Here is a 20,740-nt window from a genome sequence, read left to right as displayed (position 1 = left end):
GCTATCATTCCCGTTGAGTTAGAAATTCCTTCCCTAAGGATCATACATGAAACTGAGCTCGACGACGCAGAGTGGGTAAACAACCATTTTGAGCAACTATCTCTTATAGACGGAAAGAGAATGAATGCGGTCTGCCATGGCCAACTCTATCAAAACAGAATGTCCAGAGCCTTCAACAAAAGAGTCAAGTCAAGACAGTTTTCACCGAGTTCTGATAGGAGGAGCCCTCATACTTGCAGAAATGGACGGAGAAGTCTGGCCAAAGCCGATTAATTCAGATGCAATCAAGCGTTACTATGTGTAATCTTTATGCTTTCCTTATATGATGTAAACTGAACTACGCCAGACCTGAGTCCCGTTTAAGAGGGGATATGTAGGTAGCCCTATGGGTTCAGTCACATTTCAATAAAAATTTCATTTCCCCCTGTAATTGGAAATTGGAGCAGAATTTTGAGCAGGACCCTCAAAATTCCGAAGTAATTTCAGCCGATCATCGCAAGCAACAGTCAGAAGCATCAACCCATTAAACTGGGGCAGAATTTTGAGGAGGACCCTCAAAATTCCATAGCAAGAGAGGTTGCAATGTCCCGAACCACGTCACAGTCGTCCGTTCATCTAAAAGCTATTTTTAATTCTACACTTATGTCATACTTTTACAAAATCATGCATGTTTATTATCAAAACAGCTTTGTTTAGCAACGCTACCCCAATGATACATACAGTATCGCCAGATCAAAGCCGAGCAGGTCAAGCAAAGCCAGCAGGTTTACGAACTGACATTCCCCCTTACAAAACTCATGATTTTCCTTTGGATGCAGGCACTAGGATTGCAAAACCATCAAAGATACTATACACCCATGGGATAAACAGAACCGTTGCACTTACCAACATTTGCTATTTGCACACACCAGTGATTTTCCATCCGACACAATGCTCTCAGTAATCACAATATCACAATCTGCTACTGGCTAAAAAACTATACTATCATTCGTTATTTCATTTTGCATAAGGCTACTTTCTACTTTCCGAGACTAAACGTTGTCTCCATCTGCATTCTTGCATAAGACTACCATTCTACCTTTCGAGACTAAACGCTGTCTCTATCTGCATTCTTGCATAAGGCTACCATTCAGCCTTCCGAGACTAAAAGCTATCTCCATCTACATTCTTGCATAAGGCTACCTTTCTACCTTCCGAGACTAAACACCGTCTCCATCTGCATTATTGCATAAGGCTACCTTTATGCTTTCTGAGACTAAACGCTGTCTCCATCTGCATTCTTATATAAGGCTATTTTTTTGCCTTCCAAGACTAAACGCTATCTCCATTTGCATTCTTGCATAAGGCTACCATTCTGCCTTCCGAGGTTAAGCTCTACCTCCACCTGCATTCGCACATTTGCATAAGGCTATCCTTTTGCCTTCCGTGGCTAAGCTCTGCCTCCTACTTTCTTCGGAACTAAGCACTATCTCAAGCATTGTTTATTTCGTTTCTCTTACGGGCTAAGATCTACCCTTCAAATCGCAATACTAAGCTCTGTCTTGTCCGCATCATGCTACTGCATCTTAGGGGCTGAAAGATCGCCTCATACTGAAGGGCTGAAATATTGCCAACTCATCCGAAGTCATCATCACTCGGAGGCACCATCTTCATAGTCTAAGAACACCATGTCATGGCCTGAGGACCCCTTTCAATCTTTTGCATATCATTATTCAAAGGCATCATGGTTTGGATGCACCATCCTCATAGCTCGAGAGCATTATTTCATGTCCTGCGAATCCTTTATCATACGCTTCATGGCCCAGAATGTTATGGTCTAAGGACGTCATCCTAACCGTCCAAAGACAACATTCATGGTACAACGGGAATTTGCATCATGTTTAAATTTATGCACAATATACGCTTGTATTGCTTCTATTTGTAGGTAAACCGGCGAGCAACGGCCAATCCAGCTGGAGCATTCCCTCTCCAGTTCCCGCAGACATATCAAACCTTAACCATTCCCACAAGCCGTCCACTCACCCCGCCTTAGATATTGCATCTGTCTTTGAAACCGCTTCATCGGTATACTCCGCCGATGGATCCTGAACTACATATGGCCTAATTCCTGTAAAACCAGGGATATGTAGGCAGCTCAAAAGTTAGGGTGCGGGCTAAACCTCTTCAAACCGTTTCGCTCGGTCAAAATTGGTCATCATATCTTTACCCGACAACTCTTTCATCCTTCCCAAGTAAAGAGAGGCAGCTGTTGATATCCAATTTTTCCCTATATATTTTCAATATGCAAAATAACTTCAAAATGGCATCAATATGCAAAATAACTTAAAGTTGGCATATATATATATATATATGCATATGTAAGCATATCCAAGTGTTTTATTATTTTTCCATAATTTTTAAAGGTTTTTAAATCAATCTATTTCCCTTTTTTATCCATAAAATCCCAATAATTACTTCCAAAATTATTATTTTTTGGTAATTCATCTATTGGATTTTCATTTTTATGCCAAAATATAGCTAAGGTAATTTTTACATATTTTTATAATTTTATTTAGCTAACTGCATATAATTGCAATTTTAACCCTTTTTAAGGTTTAATTGTGTTATATATTCATAAAATTAAGCCTTGCATTTTTAAAATTGTTAATTATATATTATAAATCATTTTAGTGCTTTCAATTTGTTTCCAGAATTTATTTACTATTTTTTATAAATTTAAAAGTGGAATATTGACTATTTAAATAATAGCCCAATTGCATTTAAATTGTAGCCTAAATCTGACCCCAAATCAGACCCAATTTCCCCGGCCCAATTTCATTTAAACCCGACCCCTAACCCAGTTTAACCGGCCCAACCCGAATTCCCCACCTACCCTTTTAAATCTAGGCCGTGGATCATTTAGATCAACGGCCATCGTTCCCCCTTACCATTTTTAACCCTGAATGAGCCCTAAACCTAACTCATTTCCCACTGCCCACCGCCTCTGAATCCCTTCCCTCTCATTTCTCTCTGCAACCTCACATGAACCCTAACCGCCGCCATCTAATTCCACCCTAATCCATCTCAACCCCTGCCTAATCCATGGCCTCTCATGGCCATTTGAGATGTATATCGGCCTCCTATGGCTCCTGGTTATATTTTGTGGTTTCATGGACAGACCTCAAAGGAATCTGGTCTAGTCCTTGCTCGACTTTTGTTCATGGCCTTTCTCCGGCCATCCATGACCTTTCTCCGACCATTCATGGACTTTCAAGGCAGATCCTTGACTTTCCGGGTTAGATTGGTAACTCTCAAGGTCTTTCTCATATTTTCTGGGTTTTCCGAAACCCTAAACTTTAAGATCTTTCAATTTTCTTTAGATTTATATTTCCTACAAACTTCTTAAGTTCTTTCTCGAAGGTTCATCAACTTTTCTTTCAAAACGACTCTTTATTTTTTGACGATTAGGGTTTTCTTTTAAGTTTTTCAAATGAGCTCTTCTCTGATTTTAATGTTGTCTGTGATTTTTCTATGCTTAAAATAGTTAGTTCATGTTGTTCTTCTATCTATTTCAGCATGTTAAAAACCCTAGTTCCCTTTTGGTCTTATCCGAGTTCTGAAATTGTTTGCTTAAATGCGTACTTATTTTAAGTTCTTCGTTTATGACTCTCTTTTCCTTATTTGACTGATCTAATTTTGAGTTCTTATCATCTCTTAAATTCGGCTACCGTTGAAGCCCTAATTTCTTAGAAGTTTTGCGTCACTTGTTACTGTGAGACCTTTACTTGTTTCTGACTCTCTTTATCTGTTACTATGTTCTTCTCCACTGTTGATTCTATGTGACTACTTGACCTACTTGACTACTGCGCTTCGAATATTTTCTGGCTACTGAACCCTAGCTTACCCCTACTGCTACTATGTATTTGTGTTGCTTCTTTTTGTCAACATATTTAACTCTGCATGTTTGTTCATCCCTTGCTATTTATATGGTGAAGTGCAGAATCAAGTTCCTATCTTGATTGATATTGATTTCCTCGGTCTTCCGACTAATTGTAAAAGGTTTTCTTATGAGCCCTAATTTTTACTCATTTGTTTAAAATTAATTGACTCCTTTCCTTTACTGTGATGTTTTACCTTGCTGAATCCTTTCCCAAATAAGCCTATTTTGTACTTAGACATGGTTATTTACTTCATACTTTTACTGCCCACTTATATGGCAATAATTAATCTGTCCCCAAACTGATTTTTTTGCTTAATTAAACCTGTTACTACTAGTTAAACAGTGATTCCTTAATTAAAGGGAATCATTTGTGTTAATTGATTCTGATTGTGATTATTTCCATATTTGTGTTTAAGACTTTACCTCTTCTTCACTCATTTTCAAAACTATAAATACCCACCCCTCTTCTTTCAAAGACACGAACAATTTGAGTTCAAGAACACACACTTACGCTCAAAACTTTCTCTCTTTTCTCTACTACTACTTGTGCTACTGCTTTTGTCTAGCCGGCTGAAAGCCAAGGCTTGACGGTGGAATTTTACTTACTTTTCCTTTCTGCACTTTGCTTCTCTACTGGTATGTCCTAGTTAATTTTCAAGCATCAACAACAACATGTTTATTTAATTGTTCCAACTTCTCTCAGCCTTGTCTACTCCTGCTTATGTTTTTGCAGTCAAGTTACATTAATAACATGCTGAAATATGTTCCCTTCCCCTTTTAAATTAATGCTCTCCTATGTGTATGAATCCCAAACCCCATATCCCCTCTATGTGTTTGTGTTCCTTTGGTTGGTTTGTGGCCATGCCAGAATCACCTATTGTTGTGCATGACCAAACCAGACCCCTGCTGGGTCATGTGCTTACAAATAATGTGTTCCCAAAACCCCTTTGACCCCTTTTATGACTATTAATTCTGTATTTTGATTATTACCCCAACTGATTTTAAACATTTCTGCTACTGATTACCTTAAAAAATGGACTTACTAGTCCAGTATTAAACAAACTCTTTTTTTTTCAAAACTGTGTGTTCTGCACTTCCACTATATTCTTAGAACCTAGGTTCTTCCCCTCTTGTGTGAGCCGTGCCTTGGGACCCTTGAGCTCCCTCTGAACTTGGACACATAAGAGCTGGCCCTTCCACACTACACTCATTTCTGTCTGGTTATGAAAACCTGGTTGTAAACACTGCCCGGGGTCCTTTGAGGCCCTTAGGGAACTTTGACACACACAGGTATGAGAAAGGATTTGAAACAACATGGGCATTTGAGGTAGTTTATTCCATAACTCAGAGAGGAAGTCAAGAATTAGGCTTCCTATGGTTGTAACTTCTTATTTTTGCACTTTTCTGATGTAATTCTGTCATTTTTGGTCTGTAATAATTGGTAACAATATTGGGGTTAGCTAGTGAAAAGGGATGGGGTGATTATGCATGCTTTTGATATTAGAAGGGTAGATAACATGCCTATAGGATCTGTTTAATAAATTCTACATTTTTTACTTCCACACCTAGACACCATGCCTATAGGGTCTAAATGGCTATAATTAGACATCATGCCAACAAGGTTAAAATCAGCTTTGAAATTAGATGTCATGCCTATAAGATCAAAAAATCAATTTTTCATAGAAATCATGCCTATAGGAATTTCGCTGTTTAGTTAAAAATTTGGTTTGACTCATACAGTTCTGAATTAGTTTGAATAACCTGCTCTTTTAAATTAATACGGTTAGAAAGCATGCCTATAGGATCCAAATCGCTCGTTTCAAATTGTTTACTGTTTTACTACACCCCTAATCAGTAATAGATATTATGCTCACTACTATGCCTAGGCAAGCCTTGGGTAATAATGATAAAACTGAACTCGACTTTGTTTAATTAGCACTGCTACAACCAGCAGGCAGGCCTAATTTGAACTTCTTATCTGAGTTATGTAATAAATTGGTCTGCTTCAACAATTAAAACACCCTGCCTTAGTACTTTAAATTCTGACCCCAACTATGTTTAAGTCATGCTATTTATATACATTGTCTGCGGAGGTATATATGAGCCTCTTAATTGTTTATGTGTTTCCCCTTTAAATGCAGTCCTACATGTTTTGTCTATCGCCTTAGCCTTTTACCTTTAAAACCTAAGAGTCAGCCTAAATCTTCCCTCTTATAGGAATAGTAGTCCTAAATTCCTCCGGGACTAATAGGAATGGGATAGGTAATAACATGCAATAGAGGTCGAGACCAATCCGCACTTTAATATCTTAACGGGGTGAGAAGGGTATATATGGTTTTGATGACCGGTGCGCTAATACCATGTGTATCCCTCTTCTGAGGAGTGTCATACCGGGTATCGCATTGACGTGATCCATATTCTAAACAAACCTAGGACTCCCCTTCCCCTTCCTTTTTAAATTCTCAAGTATTTGTATAACTGTAACTCCTTTTTAAAATTCACCTTTTAATGATTGTCTTCAAACTCTTATGTGTTTAAACTTAAATCCCCTACTATTTGATCCTATACTTGTCTATTGCTAACTGTAAAAATTCACAAAACTGTCTGGCCGGGAACCACACTAGTGGATCCGGAGGGGTGCCTAACACCTTCTCCTTAGGATAATTTCAAGCCCTTGCGCTATCTCTGGTTATTAAACAAACTTAGAAATGAACCCTATAGGTGTCCTGATGCACCTTAAATCATTAGGTGGCGACTCTTCAAAAATGCAAACCCCCTTTCCCAAAAGGAATGAGTTGTCCCAACCAAAATGTCATAAACCCAATTTTCCGACGAAAAGGAGGGAAAAAGGGGGCGCGACACAGGGACCGCCCTTTTCTTCTCATGGTTTCCCAGAATTCACACCCATCTCGACTACTGCCATTCCGGTCTCATTGTATGATCAATCCTATACACCTGGGTTTAGTCATTATCCCAACTGTAAGACTACAACTGGAACGTCTGTCGTGCGCTTCCAAAGTGTGCCATTGACAGCCAATTAGACAACCACTACTGTTATGCCCGTCTTCACCATCCCACAACAAACGGTGGTGCAAAGGAAAACTCATGAGTCACAGTTTGCTACCCAGCAAGAATAGTCTCACTCTCCTGAGTACCACTCAGACCTATTTGATATTCCTACAAAGATTGAGAAGCCTGCCTAAAAGATGGCACAATAAAAAATGACCGATAGACTGAAAAGCTTAGAACAACAATTGAAAAATATCCTAGGGTTGGAAGGTTAGAAGAGTATTGCCTTCAAGGATCTATGTATGTTCCCCGATGTCCACTTGCCACCTGGTTTCAAGACTCCTAAATTTGAGAAGTATGATGGACATAGAGACCCCATAGCCCACCTGAAAAGGTATTGCAATCAACTAAGAGGTGCAGGAGGAAATGAAGAATTGCTAATAGCTTATATTGGAGAAAGCCTTACGGGAGTAGCTTCTGAATGGTTTATGGATCAAGCCACCTCTCACTGGCGTGTCTGGGATGACATGGCCCAGGATTTTGTCAAACAGTTCCAATATAACATCGACATCGCCCCAGACCGCAATTACTTTTCAAACTTGCAGAAGAAACTAACTGAAAGTTTCAGGGAATATGCCATTAAATGGAGAGAGCAAGCAGCTAGAGTTAAGCCACCCATGGATGACCACGAGCTAATCACTGTCTTTCTTCTGGCTCAAGAGCCAGATTACCTTCAAAACATGATGTCCACAGTTGGCAAATCCTTCTCGGAAGCAATCAAAATAGGAGAAATGGTAGAGAATGGCCTTAAGACATGCAGAATTATAAGTCAAGCAGCTCTCAAAGCTGCAACTCAGGCTGTCCAAATTGAATCTGGTGACATGAATGAGATGGATAAAGAAATCATGATGACATCAGGGTCGAGAAGAGGTCCTAGGAGAATGTCTCGAAGGTATGTCCAGCCTCGTATGTTTTTCGATAACTCCCTTGAGCATTATTATCCACCTCAGAACCCACAATACTCTAATGCTCCACCTCAATATGTTGCCCAGCCACCAAAACACACTGGAAGGCGAGCACTGCAAAATCTCCACCAGCCTCTACCAAATTTTCAAGTTCCCTATAACACACATCTAAGCCAGGGGTATAGAGAGGAACATAGGTTGATAGATAATTTTACACCAATAGGAAAGTCTTATGCAAGCTTGTTTGAGAAATTAAAGCATTATGACATGATTGCACCTATTCCTCCAAATCATGTGGACCCATGTGCAAGAAGCTTTGACCCTTTTAAAAGGTGTGAATACCATTCCAATGCTCAGGGGCACAATGTTGAAAGCTGTCGGGATTTGAAAATAGAAATAGAAAGGATGATCCAGGAAAAACTAATTGTGATCCAAGACAGTGACAACCAGAATATCGTGCCGAATCCTTTACCTGCACATGATGATGCACACTTTGTAGGGATGATGCGTGGTGACAGGGAGTATGAGAATCCTCTCGGGAACTTACTAAGTAAAGTTAATGATTTTTAAATTTGAGAAGGCTCTGCTGATTCTGATGAGCAAATTTGTGGCTAAATGTCAAGCCTAGCGATTGAAAAGTCATTCCCTGCTCACTAGGAAGGAATCTTGGTAGTTTGTTTTGATTTTTTTTCTGTTATCTGGGTTATTTCAGGGTTGCGATCTAGATTTAATTTGTTTTATTGAGTCAAAACCTTCTATCCTTCCATTCTGTTTGTGTGAGTCTTGTTTGTTTGTGTTGTTATTATTTTCATTATCCAGGTTATTTTAGGGTTGTAACTCGGATTTTAGGTTGTTTGTGTTGTTGTCAAATCCTTCCATCCTTTACTCAATGAAATACAATTTGTCCTTTTGTGTCATTCTATTCTTAGTTCTTTTTTCGCTAGTTCTAATGACATGACATGCATGCGAAAATTTTGGCTAGATCATAGAAAACTGATTTAATCTAGAATTGTATAACTGAGAAAAAAACAATTTTTGAGACTGAATAAAGAGTCGAAATACTTTGGAGTTAAGCTCGGTTCAAATTCATGTAGAACTAGAATAGTCATACCCATGAATTTTAATGATCTTTACCTTCAAAACATTGTGAAGGTCGGGCTTGAGGAAAAACCAATTGAACTTTGTTGGAAAGTTTGACATTAAATTATGAAGAGTTTCTTGTGACCACGACACACCAAGAAGATAGACATCTGCATCAATGCTGCGATCGCGAAAAGATACTATGCTTGACGTTTTTTAGCCTGGGAGGCCCTTTTTCTGCTACCCAAACACTTTATACCCTTTGTTACCCTTTTTGAGATTGTGTTATTTTCCTTAACCAGCCTCTTTTGGAATCAAGTTTAGAATTAAAAGTACAATAAAAAATGAAATTAAAAAAAATGATGAAAAAAGAAGTCCACGCCCTAAGAGTACAAACTCGAGAAAATCTTAGAAGGTTAAAAAAAATTAAAAAAAGTCAAAGGTCCATGGCCCCAGAAAATAAAAGCTGGGGCAATTTATTCTGAAAAGAAATAGAAAAAAGCAAAAAAAAAAAAAGAAAAAAAAAGATGAAAAAATTAGTTAAGTCAGATGTTTGAACTACATTCGACCTGATTCCTTAAAAAAGGATAGGTAGGCAACCTCATGGTTCGGTCCAACCAAATAAGAGTCCAAAAAAAAGAAAATAAAATCCTGATATCTCCAGTATTTGAAACTTGCGCAAAAGTTTATTTCACTTTTGAAAGGGTCGATTCCAAAAGTTTTAGGTCTACAACCCTTCATTTTGAGTCTACTTTGAGCCTTCATGCCAACCCTTCTGTCCAACCCTATCCAAAAACCTTCCAAATAAACACCTCCTGATATGCCTTCAAGAATGCCGAGAGAAGCATCCAATGAGCAACGGTTGTCACGCGACATAGAACACTATCAAGTTGCTCACAAAAAAAGAAGGGGAGAAAAGAAAAAGGAAAAAAATGAGAGTCTTACTAGTGAAAACCTTCACGGGCACAGTAAGGCGACAATAAGCAAAGATAAATAAATGAGAGAGACTTGTTGGTGAAAACCCCTCGGGGCACTACTAGTTGAAAGTGAGACATGAAGTTGATGCAAAGAATTGGAACAAACAAGCCCAACTTCAAAGGTCACAAGAATGGTAAAAGGGAAGATTAGATCAGTTTGATAGATCAGGTTGTTGAGTCCAAAATGCCTATCATGATCATTAAGGCTAGTTATTGAAAACAAAAAAGTAAAAAAACACCTCCTTCTGTCCTTCCGACAGTGGCATTTGTTATTAATATTGTTTCTTTGCATCATTGTGCCTTTCACTCTAAGTCAGTCCTTCTCAAAACAAGCAAGAAAAGATTTGAAAATCTGCTACCAGCTTTTCAATTGCACAAAGTAAAATTGTCTAGCACACTCAGTTGTCACTTTCAACATGCCTTGAGGATTCATGCAAAGGCTTCCCCCAAAACACTCTTGTCAGCATACTTGGCGCAAGCAAAGATAACTTGTGACTCTATCTGACAAATAAATTGCTCAAAAAGCAAGAAGTCATTCAAAATATCAGAAAAGGTCACCTAAGCAAAGATCTCCAATTGGGATAAGGCTGATTAAGCCACAAATACAAATGGTTCTGGGTCTGAAACAATTAGGGTTGATGCAGAGTAAAAGACTCTTGAAACCTACTCAAGCTGATGGAGCAAAAGTCAAAGTTGTCCAAGGACTCAAGGCCACAAACCAATCACCACTTTCAAAACTAACAAAATTTTCTTTATTTGAAACAGGAACAAAGTAGTGCAAGGATAGTTGTTAAAAAAACAAAAAAAAAAAAGAGAAAAGAAGAGAAGAGCCGACAAAGGGAAGTTCCTAAAATCTTTTCCTTTATTTGTCTTGCTAATGTGCATAAAATATTGCCATTGCCCTCACATTTTTCCTCCTAGGATAAAAAGCCCTAGTCTGATAGATTTTCTCCCAATAAGAAATTTTAGTCTGATGAATCTTTCTCCTAAGATAACAAAAAAAACCAGTCTGATGAATCTTTCTCCCAGGACCGAAATCTTAGTCTGATGAATCCTTCTCCTAAGATATGAAACCTAGTCTGATGTATCTTTCTCCTAGGATAAACGAGTCTGATGAATCTTTCTCCTAAGATAAAAAACCTAGTCCGGTAAACTTTCTCCTAGGATAGAAATCTTAGTCTAATGAATCTTTCTCCTAAGATACCAAAAAAGAAAAAAAAAAAGAAAAGAGACCTAGTCTGATGAACTTTCTCCGAGGATCAAAATCTTAGTCTGATGAATCTTTCTCCTAAGATAGAAGACATAGTTTGATGAACTTTCTCCTAGGATCAAAATCTTAGTCTGATAAATCTTTCTCCTAAGATAGAAGACCTAGTCTGATGAATATTCTCCTAGGATCAAATCATAGTTTGATGAATCTTTCTCCTAAGATAGAAGACCTAGTCTGATGAACTTTCTCCTAGAATAGAAATATTAGTCTTTTGAATCTTTCTCCTAAGATACAAAAAAAAAGGGAAGAAAAGAGACCTGGTCTGATGAACTTTCTCCTAGGATCAAAATCTTAGTCTGATGAATTTTTCTCCTAAGATAGAAGACCTAGTTTGATGAACTTTCTCCTAGGCTAGAAATCTTAGTCTGATGAATCTTTCTACTAAGATATCAAAAAAAGACCTAGTATAATGAATTTTCTCCTTGGATCAAAGTCTAAGTCTGATGAATCTTTCTCCTACGATAGAAGACCTAGTCTGATGAACTTTCTCCTAGGATAGAAATCTTAGTCTGATGAATCTTTCTTCTACGATACCAAAAAAAGAAGAAAAGAGACCTAGCCTAATGAACTTTCTCCTGGGATCGAAATCTTAGTCTGATGAATTTTTCTCCTAAGATAATAAATTAGAAAACCTAGTCTGATGAACTTTCTCCTAGGATAGATGTCTTAGTCTGACGAATTTTTCTCCGAAGATATAAAAACCTAGTGGGATGAATTTTCTCCTAGGAAAATTATAAAAAAAGGGATGTCTCGATTAAAAAACGGGGTCTTTTGTTCATGCCTTTGAAAAAAGCGCTGGGGAAATTTGTTTAAAAATGATTTTCTCAAAAAAAAAATCCTTCTTGGTTCATTTTAGCATACGTACGCAATTCCCTAGTCTCCTTTTCCAGCATAGGGTCACCACTCCCTAGTTGATGCCAACATAAGGTCTCCACTTCCTAGTTGATGCCAGCATAACCTGATGCCGACATAACCTGATGCCAACATAGGGTCACCACTTCCTAGTTGATGCCAACATACGGTCTCCACTCCCTAGTTGATGCCAGCATAACCTGATGCCAACATAGGGTCACTACCCCTTAGTTGATGCCAACATAGGGTCTCCAATCCCTAGTTGATTTCATTTGAGATATAGGGTCTCCACCCCCTAATCTCTTTTTCCCAAGGATACATAATCCTGACTTTTATTGCTTTCAATAAAGAAGTAGTTTAGAATTTTGTTACAAAAACTCACGAATTTTTTTTAGTGAAAAGTGGGGCAGAAAAATTTCGTTTGTTTGTTTGTTTTGGTGTCTGAGCAGGTTTTACCTCAAGGCACAGGGTTCGAGATGACAAAAAAAAGAGGTCTCAATCCAGAATAAAAGAAAAAAAAAGAAGAAAAAGAAAAAGAAAAAGAAGTGAACTTAAAGTACGGAAGCGGAGAAAAGATGTTGACTGCCCAACACGTGATTGAACTCACAAGCTTTGCATGTCCGGTCTTGATCCAAGAAGTTAAAAAAGGAATCAACCAGCTCCTGCAGCTAACGAGCATCAAGATTCAGATCAGAGTCCGCATGAAGAACCAACCAAGACTGAAGATCAAGCTTCAGAAGACTCATAGATAGAAATCTTGTAACTCGTAGCTGATAGGCTTAGTTAATCTTTTTAATTTTTTGTTTTTTAACCGGACCAAGGACCGGAACCTCACTCGTCTCTCGAACTCATCATTCTACCAAAGCTCCTTGAACTACACGCGACCTGATTCCCTTATAACCCAGGATATGTAGGTTGTCCAAAACAAGGGACTCAGTTGCGCCTTTTTCTTTTATTTTCTCCGTCTTTTGAATAACAATATGGTCAAAAATTAGTCACATGGCTCACTTTGTCTTTGCCTGAAAACTTTTCATGTTTCCAATCAAAGAGGGGCAGCTGTGAGCACCTAATTTTTGATCATATTAAATTATTTTCATCAGTGCTAGCCTTTAAACATCTTTTAAGTTTAATCTTAATATTTTATCTTTTGTTTCACCCTTTTATAGGTTTTATTTATAAAAATTAAAAATCAACATAAAATATTCATGCTTTTAGATGTTAATTTTATTTTTTTGTTACAAAAGATAGCATTGATTTTCAATATATATATATATATATATATATATATATATATATATATATATATATATATATATATATATTCCTCTAGGCTAGTTTAATTTTCAAGTTTTCAACAAATAAATATTAGGTAATTAATATCTTTATCTTGCAACTTTAATTTAATTATAGTATTTAATTTATTACCCTCTAAAAGAAATCAAAATGGAAATCAAGGGAATGGGCACATGAAAAGATTCTTTGTTATCCAAAATAACAAACTCCTGTTATCCATACCTTCCCTCACGTCACTGTCTCACAAATTGCACACATCGTCCACTTTAATTTCACTACATCTTTCCATTATTTTCACATATTTCACTCATACTCTAGGCACTTTTCAGCGAATTTCAGGCACACTCTCACGTGCCTCACCATCAATTCACACACTTGCACATAAGATTCTTGGGCCCTATCACAACTCACTTTTGGCATGATCCTCCCAAGAATAATTCTTATCCATATACACAAATACACACACTCACAAATACATATAAAACATACACACATAGAAGAGAGGGATGGGGGATCTGGGGAACGAAGAACCTGGGGATAGACAGCAAAGAAAATGAGAAAATAGAGGAAAAAACGAGAGCAACAAAAAAAATGAGCTCACTCCTCATCGTCTCTTTCCTCTGTAGAAGAGGACCAGAATTTGCCTTCTTTTTGGTTCATCACTTTCGTCGTCTCTCTTGAGGCAAAGCACGTTCTTTTTGGAGCTATTGTTTTTATCATATCTCTCCACAGATCTTCTAAAGCTTCAATTTCTATAATTCCAATTATACGCCGTAAATCTGTTGGTTGTGGTTGCTTTCTTCCTTAACCAAAAATGCGAAACTCAGCCTGAAATATAGGTGTTAAACGGGTCGGGTCAGCCTGGTTCCAGACCGGCCCAGACCAGTTAAAACCGGAACCGGCCTCGACTGGTATAAGGGGGCTGGGTTGGGCTGGGTTAAGGGGGACATGCGGACCAATACAACCCGGTAGATGAACAGTGATATCAAATCGGTTAACCGTCCCGGCCCGGCCCAGACCGGTTTAACGGTAATTTTTTTTTAAAATATGGGCCCAAATCTGACCATTGGCAACGGTCCATTTCAGAAAATGGTCGTTGCCCAACGGCTGAATTGCACAATTAGCCCAATTTTGGTTTTTTTTTTAAAATTAACCCTCTTTTCAAAAATTATAAATACCTCCCCCTCCCCTACCTCATTTTTTCACTCATCTCACAATTCTCAATCTCAATTCTCATATTCTCTCATTCTTCAATCTTCATTCTTTACCTATTAAAGTGCAATCAACTATTTGGCTATTTTTTGGAATTTAATTTATCGTAGTATTTATTTTTTGAAGTTTGAACAATTGAACTTCAAAATTGGAAAAATTGATGTTTCTTTGTGGTAACATTGGAGTTGCGAAATTATCAAGTGCTCAATTTATTGCCGAATTCGGTGCACTCCCTCCAACTCTTTCTCTTATTTACTATTTTATTTGCATATTTATTTGTTTTGTTGCTAGTAGTTAAATTTTTACAACATGTTTAATGCTGCAAAAATAGTTCGTAACAAAGTTACTAATCGGAAAAATAAAAATAGAGGTAGTACTTCAGCTTCAGCATTTGGTAGTAATTTAAATACCTCTTGTAATATTCCTGAAACATTACATGATAAAAATATAAATTATGAACAATTGCAGGAAGATTTTGGTATAGATGATAATGAATTAGAAATGAAAGATGAGATACCACTTACACCTAGTAGTGTTGGAGCTGGTAGCAGGGGTGGTGGTTGTGGTGCTAGTAGTAGACCACCTGTGGTCCCGACTAGTAATCGTAGAAAATAAAGTAAGGTTTGGAAATTTTTTAAGGAAATAGAAGGTACTGATAGAGTTAAATGCAATCTTTGTAATGATACTTTTAAACATAAGACTGAGGGACAATTAGGGGGACTAGGACACTTAGTAGACATATGAGAATTGAGCATCCTATAGAATGGGGATCTGATGGAGATGGAAATCAATCAACTCTAAACCCTACTACTGGAGGTCTTGTGAAATATGATAAAATGAAGGATCGTGAGGAGTTAGCAAAAATGATTGCTTTGGGTTGTCTACCTTTTTCTTTTGCTTCTTCATCATATCTTATTATGTATATTCAAAGGATTTACAATCCTTTATTTAAAGGTATCCCTGGAAGTACTTGTAGATCTGATATTTTTAGACTTCATGGACAATATCAAACATACATACGTTATTTGTTTAGCCACCTTCCTTGTAGAGTTTCTTTAACTTCTGATATTGACCATGCTGTTAATGGAAATGATTATTTGATAAATATATGTCATCGGATAGATGATACTACTTGTATGCAAAAAAGGTATTATCGCTTTTAAATATGATGAAGATCATAGTCATACTGCTGCGTTTATAAGTAGTGCTATTTGTGAAGTTGTTGAATTTTATAATCTCAAGCAAAACGTATTGTGTATGTCTTTTGATAATGCTTCTAACAAAAATGTCGCAACTTCAATATTAAAAATGCATTTGCAACCACCTCTTGATGAAATTTTTCATGTTAGGTGTGCATGTTATGTTTATAATTTAATTGTTAAAAGTGGCCTTGATTTATTTTCAACTGAGATTACTCATGTTAGAAGAGCAGTTGGTGTTATTCGAGGAAATAATAGACAATCTAGAATAAAGGAATTTAAGAATAAGTGTGTCCAGTATAACCTTAAACTTAGATTCATGCCAGACGAAATTGTTACTAGATGGAATTTCTTTTCTACTCTTTGAATTTAAGAAGAAAGAAAAATATAGGGATGTTGAAAAAATGCAAGCAAAATTCAAAAAATATTTCTTTCCAATTCCTCTGATTTACTTAATTGGTGTTGTTTTAAATCCTTCTATTAAGATGTCTGATTGTCACCAATTAATGAATGCTTTATATACTTAAATGGAGATTGGACCAACTGAAACCCCAGATTTATATACTTGTATGAACAAGCTAAATGTATATTTACAATAATTATATAATTATTATGCAAATGTAGGCAATGTTAATCCCACTATGCACTGTACCACTTCTGCTTCTGTGGATGATGAAGAAGGCCTTGATAGTTTTAATATTTTTTCAACATTTTCTAACACTCAAATCAGTAGCAGGAACATTGATGAATTTCAATTCTACTTGCAGAAGCAAAAAGAGCCTCGCACAAAGGAATTTTCACCATTGGGATGGTGGCATGAGAATGGAAAGCAATTTCCTGTTCTTTTCGCTATGGCTCGGGACGTGCTGAATGTGCCAATTTCAACTGTTGCATCAGAGAGTGCATTTAGCCAAGTAAGACAACAACTTGGAAACACCCGTCACTCATTGGGAAGCAATGTTTTGTAAGTTTTAGTATGTTTTAGAGATTGGATTAGATCGGAACGAAGAAATCAAGGACGTGAAGATGTTGATAGCCCAGAAGACGAGGAACTTGGAGATATATTAACACATGGTAACCCATCCAAATTTAATACTCCAGAAGAAGGTCACTCAATTCATATTGATTATGAAGAACTTACTAAGGTAATGCAAAACCTTTGAATTTACTCTTTTTTGGTTAATTTACTTGTTGTTAAATGTAAACATTTCAATTTGTAAGTTTGAATTTTGAAATAAATGTAGCACTTGCAATTTATAAGTGCAATTTTTTCCCATCTTCCTTGTATTCGTTATATTAATACAAATTATTAATATAACTTACAATAGTTATACAAAATACAAAAAAAAAATTAAAAAATACACTAAACCCGGCCCGGCCCGGCCACCTCAATCGGTAACCCTTACAGTTCAATTTTTACCCGGATGAACCCGAACCCGTTAAACCCGGTAAGCCAAACCCGTAACCAGCCCGGACCATAACCCTACGGGTCCAAAAAATCCTAATCCAGCCCGGCCCACCCGTTAAATACCCTTAGCTTGAAACCACCATCAACACCCGGCTGAAATCCACCATCAACACCCGGCTGAAATCCACCATCAAAACCAGCTCTAAAATCTCTCCAAACACGATAAAAAATACAAGAGTTTCAGTCGAGATTCGAAGTTTCGTCGAAGTTCTCGGTGCCGTTTCCGGTCATGGTTAGTTCATACGGAATTTTAGCATATCTTTGTTCCTGTTTTATCGAAGAATATTTAGCAATAAAAGGTCTGTTTTTTTTTCATCTCTTTCCCTGTTATTTTTCCATGTGTCTCGTTACTTGCTTGCACAAATGAATAGATGGCATGACGCTCCAGTGTGTTTTTCATTGATTTTTGGATCATTTAATATGATTTTTTTCCCTATTTTAACATTGATTAATATTAAGCCATATGGATTTTGGGGTAAATTTTTATCTTAACTATCGACATTATATTAGAATTGAGCAAATGGTTTTAGAAATAAATTAGTCGCGCAGGTATGAGCACAAAAACTAAAGGGATTGGATTATTTAATAGTGTTATATTTCTTTTTTTAACTTATGGTTTTTGTTGATTTATTCTTATGGTTGGTTTTGCTCAATAGAGTATGGATAGCTACTATTAATGGAATGTGGAGTTTTAATTGACAATTTAAAAGAGATATTGAGTCATTAATTTGGCCTGAACAAGCTAATCGGCCAGTTTGTCTTTTATTAATTGATTTTCGCCAAATATAATTCCAAATAGAAGGAAGTTTCTAAGTGCTAGTTGCTTTAGGCGCGATTTATGATATGATTATCGTGAATACGGGTACGGTTTTTATGGCGTGGTCACGATACATAAATCCAAATTCGGGTGTGCATTTCATGTGACCCGACCATAACTTCGATTAATAATAAAAATAAACATGTTGCAAACCGCGGGTGCATTTCATGTGACGCGATTCGCTATGTGTTTAAAGACAACGAGTGCGCGACATCGCGACTTGATCAAAAATTCCATAAATAAATAAAAGCGGTTATAAAGTTAAAGTGCACAATAGGTTGTAAATATGTAGTAAATTAGATAATAGGCCAATTATTAATAGTTTAAGCGACCGTGCTATAACCACAGAACTCGGAAATGCCTAACACCTTCTCCCGGGTTAACATAATTCCTTACTTAGAATTTGTGGTTCGCAGATTTTTTAAATAAAGTCGAAATTTCCTCAATTTGGGATTTTAAAATAAACCGGTGACTTAAGACACCAAATAAACTATCCCAAGTGGTGACTCTGAAAAATAAATAAAATAATCCAATTTCGAATAATGTCACTTTAATTGGAAAAACTCTCTTATATGCCCCTCAGGTGGTAAAAAGGAGGTATGACAAATGTAGTATGTCACCGTCCGCATTGTCATAATAGATTGTCCAGAGCTTTCAAAAAAAGGGTCAGACCATGACAACTCGCACCGGGACAGTTGGTGCTGAAGCGGATCTTCCTGCATCAGGATGAAGCCAAAAGGATATTTTCACCCAACTGGCAAGGTCCTTACATGGTTCGCAAAGTGCTAACAGGAGGAGCACACATACTTGCAGAAATAGACGGAGAAGTTTGGCCAAAACCTATCAATTCAGATGCAGTCAAGAGATACTACGTCTAGGATTGTTTACATTCATTCATCTGATGTAACTGGATTATGCTTGACCTGATTCACGTTTAATAGGGGATACGTAGGCAGCCCTATGGGTTCGTTCATATCTTAATAAAATCTGCATTTTCCCAGAACCAAAAACTAGGGATGAATTTTGAGGAGGACCCTCAAAATTCCGGAACAAGTCCAGTTGACGCCATCATATGAAAGATGGTCAAAAATTGGTTAAGTAACTGGGGTAGAATTTTCAGAAGGATTCTCAAAATTCTGGAGCAGATCCAACAAAATTCGTTGCACGCAGAACGACCGAAGAATCACTTACTAAACTAGGGCAGAATTTTGAGTAGGACCCTCAAAATTTTAATTCAAAAGAGCAACAATATCTCTAAAAGTGCTACAGTCATTAGTTCATCTAATTTACTTAATACCATATACCACTATGTTTTAAAAAATGATTCTATTTCATCAATAAGTGCATACTTTTCGAAAACTTTATTTCCATAGTAGCCAGGTATTACTCAGGGTATCTCAAATAGGATCTCCAGAGCAAAGCAAAGCGAAACAAGCAGACAAAGGCACGAACTAACCTCCCCCCGCAAAACTCACAAATTTTCTTTGGATGCAGGAATATATCATCATGATAAGCATCGTCGCAAAAATACAATCGCTACGCACGAAACACATTGTCAACTAAGAATACTTCACTCTTACTCTTACATTTGCATAAGGCTAAGAACTACCTTATCTTTGCATGAGGCTAAGCCCTACCTCCATATTTGCATAAGGCTAAACAATGCCTTCTCTTTGCATAAGACTAAGCATTGTCTTCCTTTATTGCATGAGGCTAAGCCATGCCTCCCTATTTTCATAAGGCTAAGCATTGCCTTCTCTTTACATAAGACTAAGCCTTGTCTCAAATCTTGCATGAGGCTAAGCCCTGTCTCAAATCTTGCATGAAGCTAAGTCGTACCTCCATATTTGCATAAGGCTAAGCATTGCCTTCTTTTTGCATGAGACTAAGACCTTTCTCAAATCTTGCATGAAGCTAAACCTTGCGTCCATATTTGCATAAGGCTAAACATTGCCTTCTCTTTGCATGAGACTAAGCATTGTCTCCCTTTCTTGCATATGGATAAGCCTTGCCTCCCTATTTGCATAAGGCTAAGCACACTGCCTTCATTATTCAAAGGATTCATGGTTTAGAGGCACCATTCTCACGGCTCGAGAACATCATTTCATGGCCTGCGAATCCATTATCTCATGATTCATGGCTTAGGGCATCATGGTCTAAAGACGTTATTCTCTCTGTCCAAAGACAACTTTCATGGTCAAAAAGGGAATTTATATCATGTTTAAATTCTCACAATAATCTATATACTTGCATGCATTGTGTTTTATGTTTTGTAGGTAATCCAAGAAGTAAACGTTCTTCAAATAGGAGCAACCTTCGCTCTGGTTTTCGCTCATACCATCTACACCTTGCCATCATTTCAAATATAACTCATTCCCATCAATTGCTCTCCTTCACTCCATGATTGTTCAGATACTTGCCTTGTGATACATCCGTTATGATTCAGATTCATCGTCATAACTCCGCATAAAGCCATCCGACACTCTCCTTCCCAAAAGAACCCTTTCTAAACCATATGATTATTCTTATAACAACTCCATCGGTTTCACTCACCGGGTCCAGAACTACACGTGGCCTGATTCCTGTAAAACCAGAGATATGTAGGTAGCTCAAAGACCAGGGTGCGACTTATATTTTTCAAAACACCCCATTCGGTCAAAATCGGTCATCATTTCTTTA

General features: G+C 37.3%; 1 long non-coding RNA gene across 1 annotated transcript; it reads left to right on the top strand.

Moving 5' to 3' along the window:
* The first annotated feature begins 13,693 nt into the window (after positions 1-13,693).
* Positions 13,694-17,015, top strand: LOC142176781 (uncharacterized). The gene is made up of 2 exons (XR_012705577.1): positions 13,694-14,394; positions 16,544-17,015. It is a non-coding gene; the product is annotated as an uncharacterized LOC142176781 (long non-coding RNA).
* Positions 17,016-20,740: the final 3,725 nt, after the last annotated feature.

Source organism: Nicotiana tabacum, chromosome 22, assembly GCF_000715075.1.
Source record: "Nicotiana tabacum cultivar K326 chromosome 22, ASM71507v2, whole genome shotgun sequence".
Classification (NCBI taxonomy): Eukaryota; Viridiplantae; Streptophyta; class Magnoliopsida; order Solanales; family Solanaceae; genus Nicotiana; species Nicotiana tabacum.
Note: the sequence above shows the minus strand (reverse complement) of the source record. Positions and strands in the feature narration are given on the sequence as shown.